The following is an 8,301-nucleotide window of genomic DNA, read 5'->3' as shown; positions in this document are numbered from 1 at the left end:
AAAGGAGTTGAGGTGGAAGGGAACTGCATGGCCTGGGGATGATGGACCCTAGTCCAACCCTATCTTCTTGAAGGGCTCTAGGCTTGAAGATTGTCCATGGGGCATCTTGGAACCATTCCAATGGACACCAAGAGCTCACTGGATGCAGGATGCAGAAAGCCCAATTTCCAATGTTTGTGTGCATAATGCTGGTGCGAAGCACTCCGTATCGCTCAGAGGCACCCTTTTTTAATCCCACGGTTCGCAGAGAAACCCATACTTTGATGTACGCTTGCACAGAGCGGGACATGACGATCTCAAGCCATAGAGCTCCTCTCCGGAAGCATTTGGGCCGATGCAAGGAGTCGGTTATTACCGAAGGCATCCGATACAAGGTGGGATTGAACGCTCTTGGCGTGTCACCTAAGAGAAAAGAAAACCAATATGATGAGATTCAGAGTTGGCTGACGGTCAGGGATGTTGGGAGCTGGAGTCCAAAACATTTGGAGGACCAAGTGAGCGCAAACAGTTACGGCTGCTGGAACTTTGTAGGTTCTTTGGGCATCATTTAGATCAGTGGTCCTCAAACTGTTTAAGGGATTTGGACTCCAGTCCCAGAATCCTAGACTATTACAACAGGTGAGGCTTCTGGAGCTGAAGTCCAAAAGAGCGCAGTTTGGGGACCATTGCTTTAGATCCTTCATTATAATCTCTGGGTTTACCCTGACTTATCCATGGGTCCATAATTTGGACTCCTCGACTTATACATGGTTGACTTTAGTTAACTCTATAGTGGTACCGGTACGAATGCGCGGTTACGATTTTGGGATACGAAAATCCCATAGGGATTTATGCTTCGGTACGAAGGTTCTTCGGGTTACGAAAAAACCGCGGCCTATTTTCCGCACCGAGGGCAGCAGAGAGCTATTTTTCATAGCGCTATGGGAATCGTACGAAGGTATTCGGTACGAATTAACCGCGGAACAATTAATTTCGTAACCGGGGTACCACTGTACTATGGTAATGTGGACAAAGTGCAGAGCGCACCCTTGGCACGGCGAAGGTTCTGGTTCAGTCATGGCATCCATGGCACGCTGGGATGAAGTCCAGAGCATCACTGCCATTGGTTTAGATGATACTGAGATGTGCAGATGTGGTTTGGCAGCATAAGGGAGACCATAATGTTCAAGGTACTGACCTGACTGGAAGAGCAGGACTCCCGGAAGAAAAATGCCCACCTGGGCGAAGCCAGAGGAGCAACTTTTGGACCACATCGCTCAGCTCCGCATCCGAGAGATACATGAAAAGCCAGTTGGAGAAGACCAAGTCCAGGTGAAGAGGGAGAAGAGAAGGGATGCTCCGTTAAAACCCGTCTTGACAATGATTTAATTTAGGATGGAGACCTTTGCCATTCCCCATTTGAATCTATGCGTAAAGTCAATGATTCTATGGAGTTTATCACACTGGGGCTACATTCAGCATTAAGGAGAGATAAAGCGCATTGGAAGCACCCTGCGATGGTTACACAAGCAATTGCGCACATAAAGTGATATCGGAAGTGCATTGTTGCAGGAATCTAGGTTCTCTAGCACAACTCTGTGGCCAATGTTGTGCCGGCGGACCTGAGATACGTAGAGAGAACGCATTCACCAAAGGCGTGGATAATCGAAGCCGCAAAAGCTGAAGTGCAAATGTGTAGGGCCACTGTAATGCCCACCTTTGGCTGGCATCTGTAAGGTGGTAATGTCGCCTGTTGGAACGTGATGTTCGGATGATGGCCGTTCTGCTTCCGGTTGCGAGGTCAAGAAGGTGTCCATGAAATCCACAGCTGACGTGGCGGGCGGCGTTCTGCGAGGAATCGGTGAACGGCTATATGAACGAGAAGGAGAGATGAGGAATGACCCATGCCAACAGCTGGCAATGGTTATTCAAGGTTAATGGACTTTAATGACTTTTCAATGCGTCTTGGAGAGTTTATCACACTGGGGCTGTTTTCGACATTAAAGAGAGATTAAAGCACATGGCGGGTAATTGTGCAAACGTGTGATAAAGTCTTAGTCATGCGCAAATGGGGACGTTTTGGAATTCCTCCCACACCGGAGGCTGAAATGGAGGGCATGTCCTGGGAAAAGGAGGACGCCGGTCACGCTGTCCTGGGCGCCACCTTGCCCCACTCACCCGATCCCGGCTCCCAGTTCCAGAGTCCTTTCCTTCCATGCATGGCAAGAGTGCAAGGATCTCTGGGGTGTCCTCTGTGTCAGTGCTTCGGCCCCAGAGTCAAGCATCATTTCCTGGAGCGAACATTCCCGCGAGTGTCCTCCCAAAATTGCTGCATCAGAGGCGAGGCGAGATCCTGGTGCTGAGAGTGGAGAAGGGATATGGAAAGGTGCACATTTCATCGCCAGCCATTGCGTGCGTCTAGCGTTTCCGCAATTATGGCGACCCGACGGCGCACCTATCATGGGGTTTCTTTCTGGCACATGGTTCCAGGTGATGAGACCAGGAAAGATTGGGATGGCAATGCAAAAAAAATTACATTGCTTGCGGAAGGGTTGGTTCATTAATAGATATGGTGTTCAATGGAAAAATTGACAGAAATGTGAATATTGTTGGCAAAGACTGGGCTCCGGTTTGTTTGGAATTCCTTGGAGAAATGAAATATAAATGTCACATTACCAGCATCTTCTCTATTATCATTATTATTATTATTATTTTATATATAATTACTTTTATTAAATATTTTTAAATTATTATTTTTTATATTAACTTTTTATTTAAAATTATTTATTATTTATTTATTAGCGCCATAGGCTTCACATGTAAAGCCTATGGCCGTATATAAATAAATGGAATTAAATAATAATAATAATAACAATTTAATAAAATTAGAAAAGAGAAAAATAATATAATAATACCACTCCTATTTTTTGACCTTGCACCCCGTGGGTTTCTATGGCTGAGTGGAGACTCGAACCCAGGTCTCCAATGTGCCAACTACTACACTTTCTGGCATCTCATAAATTTTTTATCTTCATTACTGCACAACAAGGAAGCCTCCTTTACACCTTTTCACTTGTATGGATTATTATTATTATTATTATTTATTATTATATTATTATTACTATTATTTGCAGACGCACTCCCCATCTGGAGACCTTTGGTTTGTAGATGGATGGAAAGCAACTAATAATAGGAACAGAAAGTGAAAAAAGGGTGCAATCTTTTTTGTCGGGAGGTGACCCTTGGCCATAGAGTTGGCGGAGCAAAAGTCCAAAAACAAAGCTGGAAAGTTGCCTTTCAATGAACACGTATTAAACCAACACATAATACCTTTCAAACAAACCCTAAACTATTAAAATACATACATATACACATATATATTCCTGAATCCATCCACACTTCATAATCTGAAATGAAAAATTTTCATATAGGTGATTATTCTAGACTTCCGATTATCCATCTGTCTCTATAAGTATTACTTTAGAGAAGCCTAATAATAATAATAATAATAATAATAATGTTTATACTTTTCCCATCTCTTTTATTACAGAACTCCAAAAATCAGACCCCAATCTCTGCTACATATTCGTATTTTTCGTTATGCAACCTGGCTCTTATTTATCCGTTCCGCACACGTCTATTAATTTAAATTATCTATTCCACTATCGATTGATTTTGATAGCAAAGGTTATCGTATGCAATATTCATCTCCAATATTCATTCCATATAAATACTGTTTAATGTTTAAAAGTGCCTTTCTTTGGACTGAACACCCAGAATCCCTAAACTAGAAGGTTGCAAGCCAAAAGGGCCTAGGAGCCTTCGTGCCAATGCCAGTCCCAACTCGCTCATAGACATATTTGGTGGCTCTGGGCATTTCTCGGCATGATCCGGAGCCTTCCTGTCTCGGTGTTGCAGCCGCCATGCATCTCCTCCTGGGCTCCTCATCCTTGTAACCCAGTGCCCCGATTCGCCAGTCTTACACAGCTCTACTCACCCTGCGCCATCGTCTCGCTTGCTCATGAATGCTCCTTCCACTCCTTGCCTTGCTATTAATCATTAAGTGACCATCGTCCCCCATGATAAGAAGAGGGCTGGCAGGCAATGGCAGGAGCCCTCCGCCTCGCCTCTTGTCCGAGGCATGGAAAAATTTGTGCATGGTCCTAAATGATGAATCTAATGTTTAAGAGCTGGCGTGGACATGGAGGTCTGAGCATTGGACTGGAGGCCAGGGTTCGAATGGCCACTCAGCCATAGAAACATGAAGCGGAGTTGTGCGCTTTAGAAGGGCCAAATAGTTAATGCAGAATACTAATCTCCCTAGCTTTGCTGCCAACCAAAGGAGGAAAGATGGCATGGAAAGGTGCGGAAGGCATTCTCTTTTTGCCAGGCAGCGCATTGTTTGGATGTTTTGAAGAATTTGGGCTTTAAGCGCATATAAGCCACATTCCCACTCAAAATAAAAACCACTTTGCGATCCGAATCGATGGATTTGCCCCGATCGCATTTTCTGCCGCAAAATAAAAATAAACCAACTGTGGTTCACTGATAAATGATTCATTCAAAATGGCCAGCCGAAGGGCACATTAAATCGATTCCAATCCGCATCTGGTTCATACACTTGGTGGAATCGGTTTATCCCAAAAAGCGTCAAAAAGATTCGGGTTAATGGGTCTGGCGCATGGTCCTGATTCAGTTTAAGTGCGAACCCCGTCATTTAAACTAATTGTGTTCAGTTAAAAGGTAGTAAGAATGAGGCCATAGACCCTTATCCTACTCACCAGCTCTTGCTCCATCGACCAGTTCCTGTTTCCAAACCTTAAAAGAGTTTGAAAAGAAGGAATATTCCAATGATTCAGAGGCGATAGCAACAGGAGGGTCATTTCAGTGGCCAGATATCAGAGTATTTCTGTTTTTGGAGGGTTAAAGAGAGTGAAAACAGTGCGCCAAGTGTGCCAAATGTTGGCAGCAATAGTGGAACGACATGTAAATTTATGACTAGAGCTCATTCCTTCTTGGTCCACCCTTTCTGTTGGAGAGTTACAAAAGCAGATTGCGAAGTGGATCGCGGCCAATGTTCCTCAATGGGATACCAGAGCATACTGATTCCCCAAAGTGATAATACCTCTTAAACCAAGAAGGCGATGCTTTGCAAGCAGAGGAAGCATGTGCCAGGATGCCAAGATGGAAGAAACGTTGCACTGCAGTGGAAGGAAGGAAGGAAGGAAGGAAGGAAGGAAGGAAGGAAGGAAGGAGGCAGAAGGAGAAGGGGAGGAGTGGGAAGGGGAAGGAAGGAAGGAAGGAAGGAAGGAAGGAAGGGAAAGGAAACAAAAAGAAAGACAAGCAAAAGAACCTCTTGTGCATATTTCCTTGTGTGGCATTTTAAAAATGAGCCCTGGGGCTAAGGATGGGCTCAGAACAAACACATTGGAGCTGAGCATGAATGCACCGCACTTCTGCCCTCTGGCTTCCTCCTCGCCCCGATCCCAGGGAGAAGTGATGAACAACCCTCAAATGCCAGGCCAGGTGAAGAAAAAGGTGCAAGTGGGGCCCATGGAGTCAAGTGACAAAGCTTCACTTCATGACGCCTGAAATATCCAGATCATTTGAGAGGGAATGGAATCAGGGGAACGGCCCCAAACCAGCAAAGCAAATGGCCATGCGCAAGCCAGGCGAAAGCGGATCAGCGGATCCTCCAGGAGCATCTCCACCTGAGACGTGGCACGGGCAGCATTCCCCCGGCTGTCGGGGAGCCCTTCCCGATCTGTCAGAAGTCATAATCCAACCACTCAAAATATTAATCCGGTTGCGGAGAATATTAATCCGTCTCTGGCGGAGAGCCTCGGCTGACCCAAATGGAGTCCCTTCGCATGGGGGATTATTATGCGCTCTAAAGTAGTGGAGGAGGGAGGGATGGTGGTGATGGTGATGATGATGATGATGGGGCATTTTGGAAGATGATGAAGAGCTCTTGCATGCAGCCATTGGCCCACCTGCACTATGTTTTCCATCTAGGACAGCGATTCCCAAACTTTGGTGTCTCCAGGGAACTCATTCCCACTATGTTTTAAACCGGTTTGCAAACCCGTTTATTTAAATGGCCTTTGTCCGCACTTGAGACAAATCACCGAAGCGGTTTGGAGAGCGGGCGGCCATGCGCCAGACCCACTGAACCTCTCTGACAGTCATTTTTCCCCACGTGTTTTGCGATAAATCGATTCGGCGCAAGCGTGAATGGGATGCGGATCGGAATCGATTCTTTTTTATGACAAGATCGGACGATCGGCAACGAGGGTCCCTTTGGAATCGAACCATTGGTTGACGCGAATGAGAAGCGGTTATTTTACAACCAGAAAATGCAATCGGGACAAATGTTGTGCCGACCACGCTCCGCTGTCAAATCAATCCATCGATTTGGATCGCAAAGTGATTCATTTGCAAGCGGGAACGAAGCCCAGACCTTTTGGACTCCAGCTCCCAGCATTCCTGACCGCTACCCATACTGGCTGGGGCTTCGAAAAGTGAAGTCCAAAAGATACAGAGGTAAACCAGTGGGTTTCATACCCAAGCTGGGATTTGAACCCTGGTCTCCCGAGTCAGTCTCGACCCTCAAACCACTGCACCATGCTGGCTCTCCGTCTTCTAGACCAGCTTTTCCCATCACAACGCATGCTCCAGATGCATCAGAATACAAGGCCCATCATCCACTGCTGGCTGGGAATGATGGGGGACACAACGCATCCACACCAATTGGCAGTAGCTTTCCAATGTTTCAAGGAGAGAAGGCTCTTTCCTATCCCAATTTTTCACTGCTTGTTTCTAGTCCTCAAGATGGAGCAGAAATGGAGGTGGGAGGCAGAAAGGATCTCTAGTATGCAAAGCACAAATGTCATCCAATGTGCAAGATGACGACGCAAAAGGAACCAACAACTCTGCAATAGTTTGAGGCTACGTCTGCACTGCAGAAATAATCCAGTTTGATCCCACTTTCTGCCAAGGCTCGTTGCTCTGACATTCTGGGAACTCTAGTTGGTTGCGGCATCAGAGCACTTTAACGGAGAAGCCGAGACGCCGCACAAAACTACAATTCCCAGACTTCCCTAGCATTGAGCCATGGCACTTAAAGCGGTGTCAACCTGGATTGTCTCTACAGTGCGGATGCAGCTGAATGAACAAAAACTACAATGCGCAGGTCTCATGTGCCCTCAATGTGGGTTCCCTAAAACCCTCTCATTAATTCTTCATATATCCTAACAGTGTTTTTCAAACCAGAAGCAGTTTGTGTCATTTTGTCTCCTCCGGCACAACGCACACAATCTTAAGAAGGCTTCATTTCAACACAACGCACAACACCAGCATGTTTGGAAAAGCTGCTTTTCTGCCCATTCGCAAGCCTGACACAGCTACCCAACACCCTGCCGTCTCTTCTAGCCACATCCCTGACCCTGGGCATGTGCAGAGTGCCATTTCTTTGCTGCAATGAGTTGCAACGACCAAACCTTCCTTCCTGGCAGAGCCATCCTTCCCAAGGCATCCTCTGGAGATAACCTTGCAGTCGACGCAAGATGAAGTGGTACCCGGTGCCCAGGTTTCAAGGATGGCATCTTCTGACCAAGTACCCGCCGCAATCCCAACCTAAAGAGTCCGCAGTGAGTCATCTGGGTTCAAAAGCTGGCTGCGGGTCAACCGAGTCGGACTTGGCACTTGTGCCCTTTGCACAAACACACACATTACACACACAACCTGGGCTCCAGTCCAGCAGGGAAGTGACCTGCACAAGCCCTATTGCACCTGCCTTCATGGCAAGATGCACCGTGGCTAGTTCCTATAGACCCCACAAAATGGATCCTTCTTTCTTTCCACCATCAGCATCCCCCCCCCCCCACAATGCCCTTGGGAAAGAGTTAATGTCACTCTATGACGCTGGAGAACACGGTTCGAATCCTGGCTCAGCCATGGAAACCCACTGGGTAACCTTCGGCAAGTCACAGACCCTCAGCCTCAGAAGCTGGCCCATGGCAACCCTTCTCAGAAGGAACTGGCCATGAAAAGCCCACGGCCCTAAGTCAGAAATAAAAGAACCAGTAGGGCACATCTTGGACTATGACTCTGGAGAGCAGAGTTCGGTTCCCTTCTCAGCCACAGAAGCCCATTGGGTGACCTTGGCCAAGTCACACTCTCTCAGCCTCAGAGGAAGGCCATGGCAAACCCCCCTTTGGAAGAAACTGGCTAAGAAAACCCCATAATAGGGACACCCAAAGTAAAAAATGAATACATAAATATATACTAAAAATATTATATATATATATATATATATACACA

Source organism: Sceloporus undulatus, chromosome 9, assembly GCF_019175285.1.
Source record: "Sceloporus undulatus isolate JIND9_A2432 ecotype Alabama chromosome 9, SceUnd_v1.1, whole genome shotgun sequence".
Classification (NCBI taxonomy): domain Eukaryota; kingdom Metazoa; phylum Chordata; class Lepidosauria; order Squamata; family Phrynosomatidae; genus Sceloporus; species Sceloporus undulatus.
Note: the sequence above shows the minus strand (reverse complement) of the source record.